Source organism: Antechinus flavipes, chromosome 3 (assembly GCF_016432865.1).
Source record: "Antechinus flavipes isolate AdamAnt ecotype Samford, QLD, Australia chromosome 3, AdamAnt_v2, whole genome shotgun sequence".
Taxonomy (NCBI): domain Eukaryota; kingdom Metazoa; phylum Chordata; class Mammalia; order Dasyuromorphia; family Dasyuridae; genus Antechinus; species Antechinus flavipes.
Window position 1 is genome coordinate 206050620 of NC_067400.1, and position 22843 is coordinate 206073462.

At 31.9% G+C, this 22843-nt stretch overlaps 1 protein-coding gene across 1 annotated transcript in view; it reads right to left on the reverse strand.

Annotated features, from left to right (window-relative positions):
* GLRA2 (glycine receptor alpha 2) overlaps positions 1 to 22843 on the reverse strand; it is a 346612-nt gene that overhangs the window by 320156 nt on the left and 3613 nt on the right. The gene's annotated exons all lie outside the window — the stretch shown is intronic.

The window sequence follows — 22843 nt, forward strand, 5'->3', positions numbered from 1 at the left end:
AGAAGGAAGATTTTTAGACATCTATCTTTCTGATTTATTTTCTGACCAGCACTATCCACAAGGCTAAACGTTTTATAATAATCAAATGAGAGTAGTCATCAGTAGCCTTTTAATGAAAGCTTTTAAAACTCTTAAAACATGTTAAAACTCCTTTGAGAGACAGCTGAATTATCTTGAACAGAATATTCCTAAGTATCATTGAGGCTTCTTATGAAGCCCAAATGCTGCAATTTTGAGGGGATCATATTTCTTTTTATTTGTTTATAAAATGGGGAGCAGGAGGTAGCTAGGTGGTACACTGGATACAGCAACAATACTGAATTCAGTATAATTTGAGTTCAAATCTGGCCTCACACACTTACTACCTGTGGGACTCTAGGAAAAATATTTAACCCTGATTGCCTCCAAAAGAAAAATGGGGAATAAGCAATGTAGTAAAAAAAAAAATCAACCACTCAGATGTAAGCCATCTACTGTTGTCTTCCACTCTAGATCCTAAAGTCCCAGTAGAAAGAGTGTAATGGTCTGCTACCAATTGTCAAGAGACCATGATATTGACCAGCAAGCTAAGTAACAAATCAGAGATTAAATTTACCCTTTGAGAATTCACTTACTTCATCCTTTGTCAAAATGAAAAGTCATAACTGTCAGCTAAATTCACTGGATAATCCCAATGGGGGTAAAGATCAGTAGTCCCTAAAGTAACCAAGGATTCAATCTTTAAGGCTTTTTTTTTCTACAAAGATCAGAATTAATGTGAATTACATCCTGAAGCAAATAGGTAATAGCTATCATAATTGTTTTCAAACTATATAATTATCTTTTATTCCCAAAGTCATTAATCTACTATATTTCAGAATTCAGTGCATCCTTTAAATCATAACTCTTAAATGGGAAATCAATCCACAACTCTTATGGATCAACCTCAAGACTGGCACTACCTAGGCAGGAAAATACATTGAGAGTGACAGTCATTTTATCTTCCAGTAATTTTGTTATCCTCCTGCCAGGGACTAGAGGATATTACCTCTTTGTCTATAACTGGACTTGTATCAAAAGTGATCACAATGAAAATATACAGAAATAGAATTTGAATGAATATGGACAAGCATTCTCTGGGCAGTAAAAATGGGGATGGTAGAAAGATGATAGAACCTTATTTCTTTCCACAGACAGGAATAAAACAAAACCTTTATTAGGATATATCACTTTCCATGACTTCCATCTATACCTGAATTAGAGGCTTGAAATTTTCTTTTTGTTGCTGATCAGTTGTTCTAATTGTGTTTGGGGTGTTCTTGGAAAAATTCTGGATGATTTGTTGTTTCATTCTACAGCTCATTTTCAGATGAGAAACTAAGGCAAACAGGGTTAAATGACTTGCTCAGAATCACATAGCTAGTAAATGGCTGAGATCAGATTTGGACTCATCAGATGAGTATTCCTGATCTTGGGATCTATCCATTGTACTACCTAGCTACTACTGAGATTTTTAAAAACCTGCTTATCTTAGGGGAAAAAAATCTTAGAGTGGGAAGAGTCGCCATTATAAAGTTTAAATCTTAGAATACTTATTAAGAGGAAACAGGACCAATGGCTGACCTAAATGACAAGGACATCATGGTCACTATACTGACCAAACTTAGTGCACAATGACTTAACAGACAATTCATCTAGAATTAAGGTTGTCCACCTAAAATTTGAGATAGCACAGAGCAGGAAATCCATTGTACTCAAGATATACTGATTGATTGATAGGTTTCTTCTAGAATAAAGCAATAGTTAGTATGTAATATAAGCTCATACATATGGGATGTTATACAAGGATATCGGGGAATGGTATGTACAATTTGTACATAACAGTATTATTGTTCAGAAGTCTTCTGTAATAAAAAGTTTTTGACAGGAGATACTGAACTCAGTCCATTGGAAATGGAACAAATCTAATACGAGGCTTGATCATGATAACTTCAGGATTTTATAAGCTTTAATGTGTAGGACTGTTGTAAATTTGAGATTTTGTATTACAGTGCTTCAGGGGTGTTTTGCTCTTCTTTCCCCTTTCTTAAAAAAAAACCATCATTAGTTTATTATCCAAGTTTTCCCATCAAAAAAGTTATGACTTTAGTCAACTGTATTTTCTTGTTTGTTGAAGAAAGTTTAAAAAAAATACATGGTGTGACCAGATATTTTTGAAAGTATTTATCTTACTAGGAGCTTTAAAAACCTTTTGATATGAATAGAATTTAATATTACCATAAGTGCTTTAAAGTTATTTTGAGTTTTGTGGCTATTATAACTTTTTTGAATGAAGTTTGTTTTACATCCTGTTCAAAATGTTATATTTCTAATAAGAAATAGCAATGGTGATTTCTACAATAGGAATATAATTCTAATGAAGTACAAAAAAGCTGGGAAGAGATGTTTTCTTTGGTGTTTCAACCTTCCCATTTTCTCCCCACCCTGCTTAAGTTTTTCTCCATCCAAGTATAGTCATGTAGGACCCACAATTTATTATTTTTCCATATTCTCTTCAATCAGCCATGGCTTGGAAATAATTCTGGAAATGTATTGTCACTAAGACATGAATGCCTTATATGGTATCACACTCATATTGGGATGCCAAAGCTTTAAAAATAAGACATAATTTTGAGATTTTAATTGTAACAATGCTTAGTGAACATCAGTGTGGGGAGAACATAACATTATACCTGAAATCATATTAACATAATTGACCATTTACTCCACAAATTGACAAAAAATATATATATACATTAGTCATATTCAAAACAGAATAACAAAAATACCTTAAGAGAAACCACTAGTTATATGGCAAATTATGTTTACTGAATGCCTTACGAGTGTGTCACTTGTGCTAGTGTCAGAATATAAAGAATGGCATTTTTTATTCCTTCATAGAACTTACAGTTTAGTAAGAGAAATATTATATATATGTATATATAATTTATTTATATATATAACTTATTTATATTATATTATATTATATAAATTATATTTTAAGAGCTACTATTTTGGCATGGAGATACAATTTCATGTAAACAGTATTAGAGCTAGAAGTAACTGGTTGCACAGAACTGAGATAGTAAAAAGAGAAAAAATATTCCAAGGAAAGAGAGTAGCATAAGTGAAGGTAGAGAAACAGGAAAACATGGAATATTCTTAGAAAACAAAAAAGTAGTTTGAAACACAGGAGTCCCTGTTAAAAAGTAATGAAGATTAAAAAAAAAAAGGATGGTAAGGTTAGAAATGAATTGTGGGATAATTCTGGGACAGAGCAAAAATGATGGTGTAGAAGAAGCATTCAGCTGAGCTCTTCCAACATTGCCCACCAAACAAATTAAAATAATGCCTCAAAACAAGTTATGGAACCAGCAAAATGTCAGGGTAAGACATTATTCTAGTTCAAGATAATTTAGGCCCACAAAGATATATCTCCATGGCAGTGGAGATTGGTCTAGAGCTCTTGGAGATAATACTAGTAGTAGGGGGACTACATAGTGACAAAAGAAGCAGCAGCAGCAGCTTTAGGAGATATATCAAGCCAGAGATGGTAAGGGGACCTGACAAATAGTATGATAGAGTTTACAGGATGCTCATGCTAGTAGTAGGCACAGAACTAGACATAGTTTGGCAACTCTATTTAAACCCTTTTCTGGGTCATAGTTCAAAAATGGAGCACAATCAGTAAAGAGGGAGCAGGAAGAGGGGCAGTATCATTTTTGGTTTCCAGGCAACAGAGGGCTATAAGGACCAGTAATGATTGCAGTCTCAAGGTATCAGGAACCTTTACTGGGTAAGGGCCACAGTGCAGACCAGGAGAGTAGTAACCTTCTCTCCTTTGAAGCACCTAAAATGCCCAAACCCTTAAAGCTAGCTTTAACATAGTAGTGTAAAAAAGCCTGAAGCTTGAAAAAATTCCCCTTCTCTCTCAAATTGAGAACAGAGCCAAATTTAACTTAATGTTCAAAATCAAGAAATAGAGTGAAAAATGAGCAAATAATAACATGAATAAACAACAAACAAAACAAAAATAAAAACATGACCATAAAAAAGCCACTGAAGAGCAAGAAACAAATTTAAAAATTAATATAATGAAGTAAAAACTATGAAGTGAAAACAGCTGCAAGCAAAGCCTTAAGGAAATATGTGAATTGGACACAAAACCAACACAAATTCCTAGAGGAGCTAAAATTATTTTGCAAGTCAAATAAGATTGGTGGATGAAAACATATGTTTTAAAAGAGAGCAAAAGAAGGAAAATATGAAAAAAATAACAGGTAAATAAGGCACAAAGTAGTAAGAAAACATCTTAAAATGGAATTATCCAAAATGAACAAGAAGTACAAAAGCTCATTGAAGAAAACATTTTCTTAATAATTAGGATTTGGCATTTGGAAGATAATGGCTTCATGATAACCAGAAGCAATAAAATAAAAAATTGAAAAAAAATCAATGAAAATGTGAAATATTTTGGAAAAACAACTAACCTAAAATAAATCAAGAAAAAATAATTTAAGAATTATCAGACTATCCAAAAGAAGATTAAAGAATTACCCAGACATCATATTTTAAGAAATTTTCAAAGAAAAGTGCCACAATTTCCAAGGACCAAAAGGTAAGATAGAAATTGAAAGAATATATTCATCAACATCTGAAAAAGATCCAAAAATGAAAACTTCCACCAATATTGTAACCAAATCCCCAAGTTCCTAGGTCACAGGGGAAAAAAAAAAAAAAAAACTTCAAATAGATAGAAAAAAAACATTCAATTATCATGGAGCCATAGTAAAGATTATACAAGATTTAACAGCCACTACATCAAAAGAGCAGAAAGTTTAGAATATTATATTCCATCTGGGATTACAACCTAGACTCATCTATCCAGAGATAATGAGTGCAGTATTACGCTGACAGTCGTTTTGTTTCAGACGACAAGTAGTAAAAACAATGAGTTCCAGAATGAATTTTCCCCATCTTCAGGTTGCAGCCTAATCATCCTTTCCCATACAATTTCCCAAAAGAGAAAGTGGGACTTCCAGCTGTCAAGAAATGTCAGTCCAATCCAGCCAAACTCTTCCTTTTTTTGACTCAATTCTCTTTTTGAGAAGAATCTTTATCTTTATCCTCTTTCCCCACCTCCTGCCTCCAAGCTTCCTTAGGGAAACAGGTCTGGCTATGAAAGTGGAAGCTATGGTCCCAGACATAGGGTTGTGGTTGCTATGAGTCTTGGATTCTCTACATCTGTGATTTTCACCTGGGCTCCTGCTGCTGTTCACACAGCCTACCCTGCTCCTGCTAAGCATGCTAACCACTCCCACCCCATTCCATCCAAAGTAGATGACTACCAAGGTGCCACTGTGTAATTCTTCTAATGGGAAAATGTATATTTAATGAAACAGATGATTTGAAAACATACTTGATGAGAGGACCAATGCCAAATAGAAATTTTGACTTTCAAATATAAGATCAGAAGAAACATAAAAAAGTAAACGTGAAAGAGAAATCATAAGGGACTCCAAAAAGGTCAAACTGTTAACATTCCTATATGGAAGATGATACACCTAATTTCTAAAAACTGCATCATTATTAGGGCAGCTAGAAGTATTCAAAAAGAAATGAGAGTGTCGAAGTGAGTAAGTTGTGTTGGGATGATGTAAAAAAATGTATAAATAAGAAAGAAAATACTCTGGAAGAAGGGAGAGAAAGAATGGAGAAGATTATCTCCCATAAAAGATGCATATAAGGAAAAGCTTTTACAATGCTGGGGAAAATAGTGAAAGGACAGGTAATATTTGAATCTTACTCACATTCAAATTGATTTAAAGAGAGAAATGTATGTATAACTGGTAATAGAATTCCATCTTCCCTGTTGAGAAGTAAGAGGAGAAGGAGATAAAGGAAAGGAGGGAATGACAAAAGAAAGGAGAGCAATTTTTAGAAGCAAAACAGACTTTAGAAAGGAACAAGATAAAAAGGGAGAGGATAAAATTAAAAAAAAATAAGGTGAAGGGAAATGCAGTTAGTAATCATAACTGTAAATATGAAGGGGGTAAATTCACCCACAAAATGAAAGCATATCAAAGACTGTATTAGACATCGGAATCAAACAATATGCTATTTAGGTGAAATATGCTTGGAATAAAGACGTTCATATAGAGTTAAAATGAGGGGCTAGAGTATTGTGCTTTTTGACTAAAGTAAAAAAGGAGGGTAGCAATCATGATCTTATACAAAGCAAAATCAAAGAAATAATTTAAAAATATAAACACATAAACAAAACTTGTTAAAAGGTAACACAGACAATTAAGTAATATTGATATTAAATATGCATACACCAAATGGCTTAGCATCCAAATTATTTTTTCAATAATATTTTATTTCTCCAAATACATGTAAAGATAGTTTTACACATTTATTTTTGTAAAATTGTGTGTTGCAAATTTTTCCTCTTCCCTCCCTTACCTGACCCCTTCTCAGGACAAAAAGCAATCTGATATAAGATACATATGTATAATTCTTTAAATATATTTTTATATTTGTCATATTGTACAAGAAAAATCAGATCAAAAAATGAGAAAGAAAAAAGTAATCAAACAACAATAAAAAAGGTGAAGATAGTATGCTTTAATCCACATTCAGTCTTCATACTTCTCCCTCTGGATGTGGATAGCACTTTCCATCACAAGTCAATTGGAATTGTCTTGAATTATTGCGTTGTTGAAAAGAGCCAAGTCCATCAGAGTTGATTATCATATAATCTTGTTGTTACTATGAACAATGTTCACTTCACTCAGGATCATTTCATGTAAGTCTTTTCAGGTTTTTCTGACACCAACATGGTCATCATTTCTTATACAATAACATTCCATTACATTCACATAACATAACTTATTTAGTAATTCCCCAACTGATGGACATTCACTCCATTTCCAGTTCTTTGCCACTACAAAAAGAGCTAGCATGCAAATTCTCAAAAGAAAAAGTTAAATGAATTATAGAAGGAAATGGACAGTATAATTGTAGTTGAAGTAGTCCTCAAATTTTCTTCTCTCAAAGATAAATAAATAATTACCATAAAATAACAAAGAAAGAACTTAAGTAAATAGAATTTTAGAAAAGTTAGATCTTGTAGACTTCTGGGAAAATAAATGAGAATAGAAAGGAGCATACCTCTTGCTCATCTGTGCATGGCACCTTCACAAAAACTGGTGTTAGAACTAAAAACCTACAACCAACTACAAAAAGAAGAAATATTAAATGTCTTCCTTTAAATCATAATTCAATAAAAGTTACATCAATAAATGCTATGAAAACAAAGATTAAAAATTAATTGGAAAATAAATAATCTAATTCTGGGTTAGGTAGCAATCATGATCTCAGATAAAAGAAGAGAACAAAACAGGAAAACTCTTTTTCCTAAAGGATACTATAGATAGTGAAGTAATATTTTTTAAAAAATCATAGCAAGTTTCTCTGATAGAGGTCTCATTCTGAAATATATAGAGAACTAAGGCAATACATAAATTAAAAACCATTCCTCATTTAATAAATAGTCCAAGGATATGAGAAGGCAATTTTCAAAAGAAAGAAATCAAATTTATCTCATCATACAAATAATGCTTTAAATCACTATTAACTAAAGAAATTGAACCAATTATTAGGTACCATCTCACATCTATCAGAAATGACAAATGTTGAAAGGGATGAGGGGGAAAAGGAACATTAATGAATCGTTGGTGGAGTAGTGAACTGGTCCAACCATTCTGAAAAACATCACAAACTATGTTCAAAAAATTATCAAACTGGGCACATCCATTGTCCCAGGAATACCATCATTAGGTCTGTACCAAAAAGAAATCAAAGAAAAAGGAAAGGCATCTATATATATATATAGTAAAATAGCCATAGTAACTCTTTTTGTGATGACAAAGAATTGGAAATTGAGATGTTTATTAATTGGGTGTTGACTAAAGAAGCTGTGGTATGTGATTGTGATGGACACTATCAGAAATTATGGGGAAGGTTTCTGAAAGACATGGGAAGACATATGAATTAATTCAAGGAAAAGTGAGGACCAGGAGATCATTGTGCACAAAACAGCAATACTTTAATGTTGATCAACTATGAAAATTCTGGCTATTCTAATCTATACAATGATTTAAAACAATTTCAGAGGACTTATGATAAAAGAAATGTAATCCATCTCCAGAGAGAAAACTAATGGAGTTTAGGGGCAAATTGAAATATAATTGTTTCAACTTTTTTTTTTTTGCTTTTTTGTGATGTAGCTAACAGGGAAATATATTTTTCATGATTTCAATGTAAAATTGATATCATATTATTTGCCTTTTCAGTGGGAGTGCCAGCAGTGAGGAGAAAGAGAATCTAGAAATAAAGAATAAGTTTAAAAAATAAATGACAGTTTAAAAAAGAATATCAAAGGAAAAACTATGAAAACAATAATTTCCTTAAAGAGAATGATAATAATGGAACAACAATATAAATTTTCTTATATTGAATAGAAAATCTGTATTTTTAATGTGTACATCAAGAAAAAAAGAAAAAGAACAGATCGATTAATTGGGCATGTACTTAAAAAATTGTAAAAAAGAGAAAATTAAAAATTTTCAATTAAAAATCAAATAATGTAATACAAATAATGAAAACAAAAGAGATTAATAAAATTGAAAATAAAAAAATAATTGAACTAATAAATAAGACTAGCAGCTGATTTTATAGATAAAAGCAGTACAACAAAACATTAGTTAACTTGATTTTTTCAAAAAGAAAGAAGAAAACAAAATTATCAGCATCAAAAATGTAAAGGGTGAATGCACTAACAATGAAGATGAAATTAAAGCAGTTATGAGAAGTTATTTTGCTCAATTATGTCAGGAAAAATAATATAAGTGAAGTATATGAATAGTTTTAAAATAACCTACCCAAATAAGTAGAAATGAAAATAGAATACATAAATAATCCTTTCTTGAAAAAAAAATAATAAATTGATTAAGCCATCAATGAGCTCTCTTTAAAAAATTCCCCAGGGTCAGGAAGATTTAGAAGTAAATTCTACCAAATATTTAAAAAAACACTTGATTCCAATATATATATATATATATATATATATATATATATATATATATATATATTATTTGAAAAGATAGCCAAATTAGTCCTACCAAATTCCTTTTCTGCCAGTTATTTGTTTCTGAGTATTGTGTACCCAAACCATTACATTGATCCTTCTAACTATTTCTTAGCCAGTGCCAGATTGTTTTGATGATTATTGGTTTGTAAGATGGTTTGAAACCTGAAACTACTAGGTCAATTTTCTTTGTCTTTTTTTCCCACTGATTCACTTGATCTTTTGTTCTTCCAGATGAATGCTGTATAACTCCAAAAAATAACTTTTGGTAGTTTGATTAGTATAAAACTGAGTAAGTAGGGGAAAAATAGAAATAGTGCTCATCCTAGGAAAATTAGGATATTTGGCAGGCTTGTGAGCTTACCCAACTATTCTGGAGATCAATTCAGAACTATGCAAAAAGAGCTAGAAAACTGTCCATACTCTTAAACCCAGAAATATCAGTAGTAAATTTATATCTCAAAGATATTTTTAAAAAGTAAAAGGCACTATACATACAAAATATTTATAATAGGTTTTTTTGCTTTGGCAAAAAATAAATAGAAATTGAGAGAATGCCCATCAGTTGGGGAATGGCTCAAAAAATTCTGTCAAATGATTTTGATAGAATATTATTGTGCTTTAAGAAGTGATGAGGAGAATACTTTTATAAAAACTAGAAAAAACTTCCATGAACTCATGCAAAACAAAGTGAGAAGAATAAGGAGAACATTGTCATAAATGACTCAATTATTCTCAGGTCCATGACGATTCCAAAGCACTTATGACGGAAAATGTTATCTGCCTTCAGAGAGAGAACTGATGAAGTTTGAATGCAGATTGAATATACTTTTTATATATTTTTTGTTTTATTTTGCAATATGTTTAATATGGAAGTGTTTTTCATGTCTTTATATGCATAATCAATATTAAATTGCATACCTTCTCAAACAGGAGAGGCAGGATAGAGGAAGAGAATTTCAAATGCAAAATTTTTAAAATACACGCAATATTTATTCAATGAAATAAATAAAAACATATTTTTAAAATAAGCTAATTTGCCTAAATGAAATGCAAATTCTCCAAAGGAAGTTAGCATTTTAATCATTATTAATCATGAGCACTTGAGTGTAAATGAGCTTTGGTTAAGTAATTCATTCTATGGATCACTCATTTCTGTTGGATAATAGAACACAATTTTTTGTTCACTTTTCTCCCTTAGGTTTGTTATGTTTCAGCTCATTTGGTGAAAGGTCCAAAATAACTATAGCTCAGGCCAAATTTAGCTCTAACGGGTTTGTAAGTTATTTTGGAATGATGCTATGGCTATGTAGGCAAGTCAGCATGGATGAATTTTTTCACACCTAAAATATAACCACTCTTTAAAAATCATATACTATATTTATCCCCTGTTGGCAATTGGCATTTCTGACTCATGCTTGGCACTTTGTTTATTACAGTTCTGTTTCTGCACACTTTCTAAGTATGTCCCTGATTTGTTTTCAAATTTATCCTTATGAATTTTGATTTTAGCTTTTCACTCACATGCATTTACATATATGGATGTATGCATACATTCATACATACCTATATATTCACTATACATTCATACTGTCACTTCAGGAAGAATTTTTCAAAAGTAGTAGAATAATAATGGAAGAAAATATGTTGAATTCAATACATTCCAATTCAAAACATGTGCATTAGGGACCTGCAATGTGCAAGGCACAATTATTGCTCAGGAATGCAGAAACAAAAGATGGTTCCTATCTTCACAGACTTTATATTCTACTAGTGGACAGGAGGGAAAAGGGAGAAAATGCACATAGATAAATATAAAACAAGGTAATGAGTTATTTCTATCTCATTTCTGCATAGATTATACCCAGACTTCTTGTAATATGCCCCAGTTTCCTTAAGAATTACTCCAGGCTTGGAATCCACATACTGGAAGTTGTTATTATTCATTCTTCATTTTCAAAGAAGACCAATGATGTCATAGGATAATGCTTATGAATTGGACATAAGTGGAGCAGAGTTTCACAAAGTCATCAGCCTCACTCTCTCCTCAACAATTATCAAAGTCCAATTCAATGGCAAGGCAAAAGTTAATAATGGTCTAGTTTGCACTACCTTGGTACACATTGGAAGTACCCTCTACCCCAATGGTATCTCTCTTTGATTGGATGCCTTCTCCCATAGCCTCCATCTAAAGTGGGTGGCCAGGCCAGTTATGTCTCATTTTTACATGCTGTGCTCCAGACTCTCTCTATCATATTCCTGTGCTAACTTTATCATTGTCCCTTCCTCCTCTTCAACTTCCTTTTATGTATTATTTTTCTAATTAGAATACAAAGTCCTAGAAAGCAAGGATTGCCTTTCCTTCTATTTGTATTTATATTCCCAACACTTAGTACAGTATCTGGCGCATAGCAAATGCTTAATACATGCTTGTTGACTGATTGAGTAACTTTGGACAAAGTCATCAATCTTTCTGTGCTTCAGATTTCTCATCTTTAATATAAGAGATTTGCTTTAGATGATCTCTCAGGTTCCCTCCAGCTCTAAATATACAGTTCTATGACACTCAGCAGAGATTCAGACCAAACATTTTAAGAAAACTCAATGAGGGAAAGAACACTATAAAACAGATCAGGAAATGCTGTTCTGAAAAGATATTTTATAGATTATTTTATTCATAATTGATCTTATTTCTTAGTTTAGATTGTGGGGATCAATTAACACCTACTTCAATATGTTCCTAAGCTTCCTTTCCAGTCTTACCTCCTATTATGCTCCCTTCACTTACCCTATTTTCTAGCAGTACTGTACACATTGATATCTCCTAAATATGACCTAAACTTTCCTACTAGTAATTGATTCCATCTGTACGCTGATTTCTAGGGAATATATGTGTCATGTCCCTTACTTCCTATGGCCTCATTTCTGTTCATACCCTATTACTTATCTCATTTCTACCTGTCAAAATTTTATTCATGCTTCAGAACTCATTGAAATATTACCTCCATCATGAAAGTCTTTCTGATCTCCAAAATCTAAAAGGATGACTTTTTGTCCAAATTCTCCTTGCATTTCCCTTTATCTTAATTGAATTTTAACATATTTTATATTATAGAAATGTCTTGTAATTTAACTCTTTAAATTAGACTATAAACTCATGAGGAAGCAGGAACAAAAGTGGTAATAAATATTTTTCTTTCCCAGGAAAAAAAGGCATCAAAACCATACTCAAAAATCACATTTTAAGACAAATTTCATTGCAGGAGGAAGGAAGGAAAAGAAAGAGAGTCAAAGACAGATGAGCCAAAAAAGTGACAGACTAATAGAGACAGACAAATAGAAATATATAGATACATTGAGAGAGATAGAAAAATAGAGAAACAGAGATAGTAAAATGGAGACAGAAGCACAGAAGGGCTCAAATTAAATCTAATCCCAAGAGCCAATTCATAGTTCAGCAACATGAAGATAAGCAAAAGTAGATCACACAGCGGGGACTATTGAATTCAGCATATTTTCTTCAACTTCTAGCCTCTGTGAACAGCTGGGGTTTGTTGTCTAATGCAAACCATCCTCCCTTCATACAAACACACATACATGTGCATACAGAGGGTCTCAGATAGATGAGCAATAGTTGTTATGGACATTGCATGTTCATTTGCTACTCCTTTGGAAGTCTACTTGGGCTTATAGAACCTGATAATATAGCATAAGATGTACAACATTTCCACAGAACTCTAGAGATAGACTATTTTGTATGTTGTGCATGGCATACCGAAGACACTGAAGGGAATAATTATCTGATAGCATTTTCTATTCTAGAGTTACTTTCTGAAGGAAATGCCTTAGTATAATTTGTTTATTCATATTGGGATGAAATTCAGCAGCCAAACTCCAGCAAGGAGCTAATTTTATTTTCAAAGAAAATTTCATTCAAATAGACAAAAGCTTTATTTTGAAAAGAGAGAAACAAAACTAATTCATTTTGTTGAGATTTGAACATTTCATTTTGTTTCTTTAAATGCCTAATTTTTAAAATGATATTTTCAGGAGACAGAAATTCTGACAAAGGAATAGTTTATAGAATAAAAAAAATAATGATCATAAATCAACCTAAAAATGGACAGATTACTCAACATGAGGCAAAAGTCTTTATATCTACAAAAGACTAATTTTAACCATGACTTTCCTTATCTGATTAAATAGGACTAGGCTATGCATTCCATACCTAACTAAGGCTAATAATTTTAAATTGCCACTATCTTTCCTAAGGACTCTGACAGTCTTTTTTTTGTCTTCTATAATAACTTGTCCCTTTTAAGATTCATCTTAAGCTCTATAGTTGATTTCTCCAATTATTAATGCTTTTCTTTCCCAAATGACAATGTTTTTATTTTGTATAATCCTGTTTATGTATATGTTTATTCCCCTGAGAGAATGTAAATTATCTGAGGGCAAGAATTGTTTTTATATCCCCAGGATGTAACACTCTGCCTGCTACATAGTAAGTGCTCAATAAATGCTTGTTGATTTATAGTGAACCAAATACACAGAATCATGGACTCATGAAATTAAAAGGGATTCAGCAGTCTAGTTCAATTAAAGTCTGTGTAAGAATACTCTTTGCAGCACACTTGATGTTAGGTATCATTTAATGATTACTCTAACCACCCTGCTTTTCAGATGCAATTCAGATGATAACTAAGTCTCTTAATGGAGCCTCAGATTACATTAGCTTTTTTTGGCTGCCCAATTTACTCACACTGAGTTTGATTAAACCCCAACATCTCTTTTAGGAAGAATTCCATCTTGTCATACCTCCCCAAACTGGACTTAGAAAAATTTTAAACCCAAGTAAAGAATTTTACATTTATTCTTATTAAATATAATTTTGTTAAATTCAAACCAATGTTTTGGGATTATGACTCTTAATACCCAGTGTATAAAATATTCCTTTTAGTTTTATGTCATTTGAAAATGTTATGAGCTTGTTGAATATGCCATAACCCAGATCAGTTGAAAACTTAACTTTACCTAACTCACTAAAGTTTCTCCCCACATGTGTGCATAGTACTATTAGGCAATGAGTATCTAAAGACCCAAATGAAAATATCTTTCCCATCTATGAACTTACATTCTATTGGAATTTGGGAGAGTAATACAATGTGTAAATTAAAACACATGACAATTTGAATAGGGAGGGAGCATTAAAATGTTTCTGTACAAAATGTGTATGTGAAATAGAAATTTTAATGATTTATAAGAGCATAGTTAAAATATATTCTAATTGGAAAAGATATGCATTTATTTTTTTTTCTCATTTAATGATAATGCATAGAAGCCTATAAAGGGAGAGGAGAAAGGAGAAGCCATGCTAATGTGTACTAAGTTCCTTAGAAATAGTCTCTTCCATGACTAAGGACCACTTTTCATTTTGTTCTTTTCTTTCAATTATCTTAAACATGACCACATTTTGAATTTTTATTTATCATCATGATCATCATTAGATTTTTAAATTATTACATAATTTTCCTAATGTTTTTCTAGAGAGGAGAGAATGGCAAAGTAAAGAGGTTTAAGACAGCACATGTAATGGAAGAGTATGGAACCTGGAGTTAGTAGATTAAGATTTCTATTGAGCTTTCCTGCTTAGTTATCCTATTAATTAGATATATGACTTTGTGTAACTCAACATATCTAACAATAGAACTTCCAAAAACTTCCACAATAGAAGTGTGTGAGTGTGTGTGCATGTGTATGTATGTTTATTTACAAAGGTCATATGGCATGGCATAGGGATGAAGAGCTATGGTGGGAGTCAGGAAGACCTGAGTTCAAAATCTTTTTCTGACACTTATTAATTGCATCATAGAGGGCAAGTTCTTCAATTTATATACCCTTCAGTGATTTCTCTAGCACTTTTCTTCTACTTCATAAAATAAAACTATCTTTGAGGTATTCTTAAGCCATCAATTAATATTTGTTAAGGACCTTCTATGTGTTAGTCACTGTGCTAAGCATTAGGAATATAAAGAAAAGCAATGAATACAAACAACTATGTGTAAGCAAGATATATACAGAATAAATTAGAGGAAATGCCAAAAGGAAGATATTAATGTTGAAGAATTGGAAAATCCCTTTGTCATGTACTTTGTTTTTGTCATATAATACAATAAACTTCTTTGATTTTATATTTTCATTTTTCTCTTCCTTTTCAGTTCAGTCCAGATCAGTCAAATTTCTGTTGCCATGAATCTCTTATTATCTATCCCTTTGTAATTTTATTTAGTTGCTTTTTTCATCATGTCTAATTCTTTGTGATTCCATTTGCCATTTCCTTTTCCAGCTCATTTCATGAATGAGAAAACTAAGGGGAAACAATGTTAAATTACTAGTCCATGGTCACATAGCTAATAAGTGTCTGAGACTAGATTTGAACTCAAGTCTTCTTGACTTTAAATCCAGAATCTATCTACTGTGCCACCTAGTTGTCCTTACAATGCATACTCATTCACCATTGCATTTACAACTAATTAGAAATGTGAAATCCCATATTAGATCATAGACCATAACATCAGATTTTGATCTGAAAGGGATATCAAAGCTTATTTGATCTAAACTCTCTATTTTACAAAAGAACTAACTGAAACTCATAAAGTTTAAAGGACTTGCCCAAAATCATATTGGCAGGGATTCAGATTTACCTGATCCAATTTGAAGTGCAATGCTCTTTTTACTACACCTCAGCTGTTTCTATACTTTTCCCTTTTTCTTGTCAAAAGGAATAATAGTACTTACTCAGTTTCTTCTTCTTTCAAATATGAGGGCTGAGCTAGATAATCTATAAGATCTCTTCTAGATCTAAATCTATGATCCGATTCATTTTTTTCTTTTTTACCTAGCACAAAGCATTGTTTTGTATGTTTTGGAAATATAAAGCCTTAAAGAAATTAAAATTATTATTTTTACTGCTATTACTGGCACCATCATCACTTTTGTCTTTGTTTTTTTCTCTCCATTCTAGATAAGAAAATGGTCTTTAGATACACTCCCCCCTCCCATGCTTTTATGTGATCTTGTATGATATTCTCTAATACATACTAGATTAACTTGCACCCTAATTCTGTTTACATAATGTCTCAGAAAATGATTTTGAGGTATCTTATGATCTCTTAAGCAAACTAGAAGAGGCTCATGTCTATGTAATATTCAGGATTTCCCATAGCATTAGGTCCCTGCTTCCTAAAATAAATAGTTATCTGTCTTTCCACCTATACCAATTATGTATCATGAGCTCATTGAGAATACTTTATTGCATGTTCTATTTGTTACTCAAAAAAATTCTGACATCATGACCAAATGTCAAAAAAAAAAAGCCCTCTATTGAGTTCATCATACATTAAATGTACCATAAAGTTCTGCTATGTGGTTTCCTTGATTTTATATTTTTTATTTTCTTTTTTTCTCTTGGGAGAAATTTGGTAGAGCTTTTGATTTTATTACTCTTTAAAACAGTATCACTGTTTTTTTTTTTTTTCACAGAAGCAAGAAAAGCAAATGCAATGTTCAAAAAGGTTGTAAGTCTTAGTTGAAAAAGCAACTCACCATGACAAGTCATCCAGATTTACCATACTAAAATTCCATTGGTCACTGTGACAATGATTCAGACATCCAAATAATTTATCCAATTAGATGCTAATTTGATCTATATACAGAGAGGTGATTCCAAAGATCATCAATATCTTTCTTTGTATCCACTCAGGGCTCATTAGTAAAGGCAGAACAATAGAATTTAAATTTATGTTTGATGCAATAATTTCAACAACCTTTGAAAATGGGGAAATTATCCTATAAACCACTTTGAATGTAACTAAAAGGGCTCTGAATAGTCTTTTAATGAACTTTTGAGTAAATATGCCTAATTATAGTAGAAGATAATTTTAGTGACAATAAGTGATCTGAAGCATATAGGATGGGACTCCTTCTTTTCTCTTTCCTTCCTTTTTCTTACACTGTTACTCATCTTCTTCCTTATAAATAGCTCACCTTCATAAAGTATGTGATATTGTCATAACCTCCCTACAAGTTAAGTGGTTCAAATATCATTATCATTTTACTGATTTGGAAACTATGACAAAGTGAAATAAAGAGACTTCCCATGGTCTCATAAATACCTAACTTTCATTAAAACACAGTTGCTGTGACTGACAATTACCTGATACCCCTCGGCACTAATATTCTCTCAAGAAATTGTTTTTCATTACGTTGCATATATTTTACATTTGCTTAATTTTAAACATGTTATACCCTCCCAGCAGAATATGTACTCCTTGAAGTCAGGAATTGCTGTTCTCATTTTGCTTTTGTAATCCTTATAATGTATTTGTAATAGTAATATGCCTTTCAAATAGAAGGTGTTTGATACTATTTGTTAAATTGACTTGGTTTTGTTTCACAACTTAGTAGAAAACAATGTATCATTAATCAGATCTTCAGTGGGACCTTCATGTTTTAATTTACTCTCTTAGGGGTTAGAGGTTAGGATCACAGCCATATGATTCTAAGACTTGTTTGTTTTTAACTTTGATTCAAAGTAATTGGAAGCTGCTGATAGTTCCCTTTTCCAGGGAAGAGGAAAGACCCCTTGAAGTAGCAGAGAAAAAAAAGATAAGCAGAGAAGTTTGTGTAGAGTTTTTATTCATAGTTTATTCCTGTTTATAAATTCAAGGATTAAGAAATGAGTTAGTTACCTCTGCTACTCATTCATTTAGGTGAACAAAATATATTGAATAGAAAGAAATAAATCAGTTATTCAGAAGCTACTTGGCATTCTCATCGGGAAATAAGCATAATTTCTACTCTAGTTTTCTGGATGCCTCTGAGAGAAATGGTAGGGTTATGGAGTTATCACAGAAGACGGTAGGGAAAACATTTATTTAGTTTAAGAGGAAAATGTGTAACAGTCTGGGAGGAAAAGCCCTCATTCATGGCAGGATTATTTGAGATTACCTGATCAATCTCATTTAAATAAAAGTCATCTGTTACTTGATTTATTCCCATATTTAATGTTATTGAATCCTACAACAATCTAGAAGATGTGCTTATATATTTCTTCATTAGTTAATAAAAATTCAAGTAAACAATTAACTATGCTTAGCATCTCCTCTTAATTATATATTTATTTTAAAAAACAGATAAACCTGATGCGGGAAAGATTCCTTTCTAGATTCCCACCCTCTCCTAGTTAATAATGTAAATTGTCCTTTAACTCACAAATCCTGGTCCCTTTGAATTCCAATAGAAGATCTGACCTGTTCCCAGCCCCACCCAGATCTGAGCCAACTTTGGGGCTATACCCCAAAGCCCCTCGAGCTAAGTCTCCTATTATAAAAAGGCCACATTGGGAACCCCTCTTGGCAGAGATTCCAAGCATGGTAGCCATGTGAGGACCCTCTGTCCGCTGGACCGTTTGTTCAGTGCCCTCTTTATCTCTATCTTCACTTAATAATAAACCTCTTTTATCAATCTAGCTCTCCAGGCCAATAAATGCTTTTATTGGGAACTCGAGCGCCGCTATTAGATCCCATTTACCTCCGTATTGCACCGAATCCACGGGGGTTGCAGGAGAGCTTTGCTTGACTCCCTGTACCCCAAACCTGCCACTAGACCTTAACTAAACCCTAATTTCATTTAGGTACTCCAAATCTAGATCTCAACAAACCTTCTTTCCAAATAATAGTTATATCTTGGTTTCGCTGCCAAATTTTAGGAAGTCCTATATTAAAAATTCAAATATTTGGAATATGAATTATTAATAATGAAATAAAATAGATATATTGATAATTGTTGCAAATATTGTAGTTGTGAGGAAGATAATAGTTACTGGAAATCTTCACTGAAACTTCAGATAACTTTGCCTTGCTTCAGAAAATAAAGGAAAACAAATGAAATTTCTTCTCAAGGATATTCTTCATGAAGGGTTGATGAAAACTATAATAATTTCATTAAAATATTTCTTCATCTCCTTTCTGTCTTCCCCACCCCAGCCTCTCTCTTTAGTTATGAAATGAAACTCATCTCTTTTTGACTTCTCTGAAGCCCTGAATTTTAATAGTTTTTCTACAGTCACTAATTATAAAATTTTATTTGTTTCTTGACAAAAATACAGTTAAAAGATTCAAATAAGAAAAAAGTTTTCCTTTACTTTATTTTCCTCTGTCTTTTTTCAGTCTCTTAGATTAAAATTAAATTCATACAACCACAATAATATCAAAGTATAAAATCTCATAAAGTGACTTACAATTATTAACTTCTCATCTCTCTGCTCTTAAGAGCTTCCAATGCATTGGCAGAATTGACTTCTGTGGCAGAGGTTACAATGCATATCAAAACAGAAATAGCACACTTTAATTTAAATTTTCTGGTTTGGTTAGATGTTTACTCAAATAGCACCTAGTACTGGTAATGGAGTCAGAAGAACAATTCCTAGTTCAAAACAAAAGGTGTGAGCAACATGTGATGAATTAACTCTTTGCCAAAAGGTACCTTTATTTAAGAGAAGAGGTTCATAGAAAATGAAGAGGAAAAATAGGCACCAAGAGCAGTAAATAGAACGATTCAAAAGAACAATAGAATTAGGAAGAAAACAGGTTTGGAAGAAGCCATTAAAGGAATATGCCATGAAATGTGAGTACTTCATTTGGCAAGCTAAATCCATTGAGGAGTGTAGCAGACTAATCAGAGTTAACTATAGTAAGAATAAAGATGCCATTACAGAAAAGATTCTATTAGGAGGAGAAAGAGAGAGAGTACGTCACATCAGGTTTAGTCCTTAAAAGAACTTAGAAAATATCTTCTTCATAATCACATCTTTTATAGGAGAAATATAACTTGAGAGTTTGTCAGGTACCAGGGAAGAGTTGAGGAGATAAAGAATGATATTAATATTAAGAAAGCCTTAAAATTATTCTGAGAAAACTTGGTTCCTATCATGGGAAGTTTCCATCATAGGTATCTTAAAAGTATCTTAAATATGTTAATCAAGGCAGTCTGGGCACATCTTGATTGCTTTAAGTATGGTAATAAGATAGTCTGGAAAACTAAGTTCCCAGGATAAGCATTTTAGCATTTCTATAAAAAGGGGACAGAATAAACTGATTTGAGGATTCACATCTTTGGCCCTGGAGACAGGAAGATTCATCTTCTTGTAACCCTAGAAAAGTTACTTAACTCTGTTTTTCTCAGTTTACTCATCTGCAAAATGAGCTGAAGAAGGAAATAGCTGGAAAACCCCAAGTGGAGTCACAAAGTCAGACATGATTGAATAACATGAGTCTTCTCTAGTGCAAATGCAGTACAAGTCAAATAGAAACTGATTCTTGCAGGTTGCATTTTGATTTAGAAAACTACATATCAACATCATTTATGTTGTGTTTTTATTCATTTAAAAACATTTCTTAATTGTATTTTGAGCTGGTCCTTCCACTCTGCTTGGGGAGTTATGCCCCAAGTTGATGCTTTCTATATAGACCACTATGAAGACACATCACATATTTGATCTGCCACATTCTTCTAGATGAGGCATTGATGGAAGGAAGGAAGGGCAGGCCAAAAATAAAATCAGCATAGGGATATGTGTCTGAAACAACAATTTTTGAGGTAGGATTTTTGGTTTCCCTATTGGCTTTCCATAAAAGTACAAAATATGTATTTTGGGAGAGTCCTATTATTAATTACTTAGTATAGCTAATAAACTCATCCTGTATATACTAGTAGATGATTTTCTTCTTAGTTCAATTATGTACCTAAATAAAAGGGAAAATGCATAATTCTAATATGTTGGGAGGTAAGAAGCCAAATTTCATTTCTTGTCTCAGGATTATAGATTTGGCAGGGATATTAATGGTCATCCTACTTAACCCATGTCAAAATGTAAAATGTACTTAAAGTATTACCTCAGCTTTTGCGTGATGAGCTTCAATATGGAAGCACATTTATTTTTATAGAGCATGACTTTTTTTTTAAATCCCTTATATCAAGTATGAAATTGTCACTCTTCAGCTTTCACCTATTGGTGCTAATTTTGACCTATGAGACCAACAATAACATTTAATGTCTTTTCTACATAACATCCCTTCAAACATTTGAAGATAGTTTTCATGTCCCATCTCTCTCAAGTTTTTCTTCTCTGGGCTAAATGTCTACAGTTATTTTAAGTTTATATGCCACGAGTTCAAAGCCCTTCACTTTCATGATAACTTTCCTTTTAACACCATCCATCTTATCAATGTCTTTTCTAAAATATAATGGCCAGAACTATATACCTCATCTACACACAAAGAGAATAATTTGGCTAAATTTTGACTGATAGATTTTAAATGAATTATAAATATTATGAAAATTCCCAAAAGAGGAAGATGCTTTAATTAATTAAATAAGTTAAGAGAAGAAAAAGGTCAAACTAGACCATCAATGTCTAAATATATAAATACTTGGTATTCACTTTATTTTGCCCTCATGAAGCTATTGAGACACTCTGGATTAAGTATGATACTCATGAAAAGCTCCTTCAGTCCATTAAGTATTTGACAAACTTGTGAAAGCAAGATCATTCCTTGTTGAAACTAGCATTCTATTTATTATACAGAATATAAGTGGCATGTAGGGTAATAATAGCTCTCCTTCTTTATGATTATGCTGATTTTTACTTCAATATTGTAAAATTTTACTATTAGTAGCTTCTGTTAGATTTCTTAACCCAGAAGTAGTTATTAGTAAGCAATATGAATAATAAGGATATATGACTAGTTCCATTGAGAACTGATTTTTACTTCATAAATTAAAATTTGTAACAAGAAGAAATGATGCAAATAAGAAATAGAATGTTTATAGATCTCCTGCTATGTTAACTTCCTATGGAATATGCTCTACAAATCAAGCTAATTACACAAGTGCTTGGTTTGTCAAAACTTGGATTTTTTCCCCCTTTTTCTCCCCACTATGAAATATGTATATAGTTGGGCATACTCAGAAATATAGAATTCATAGAAGCAATGGATTTGGCATCCATATTTAAGTTTGCTAATAATAAAGTCAGTCACTAGCTTCAACAAAACTATACATTTGAATTGCTAATGAATGAAAGTGAAATACTTTGAAAAATGAATATAAAATATTTAATGTATTCTGGGATTTCAAAAAAAAATTATTGAACATTTTCTACCTATGCTTTATGTTAAAATCTTTCAAAAAAGCATTTGAAATATATAATTTTATATTTACTTTTATATACCCCAAACTCTAAAGTTCTGATTAATGAGGATCCACTACAAAGTGACATTAGATAGATGTCAGAAGAAAAATGCTTGAACCAAGTATATAAAAACCAAGTAAAAATTTCCATACTATCTATACAATTCTAACTTAAATCCATGCTTTCCTAGTTATAATAATAGATAACTCTTTGGAATTTGTACCTAACAGAAAATGAAACAATTCATTTTATTGACAAAGACAAAATTTAACCAATATGCAAACTTTATAGCTCTCTGACTATTTTAACTACAGAATTTCAGAGGAATATCAAGGAATCTGTGGAGAAACAAATAACTAACTATACATGTATATATATATACTTATATGTGTGTATATAAAATAGTATGTGTATGTATATAA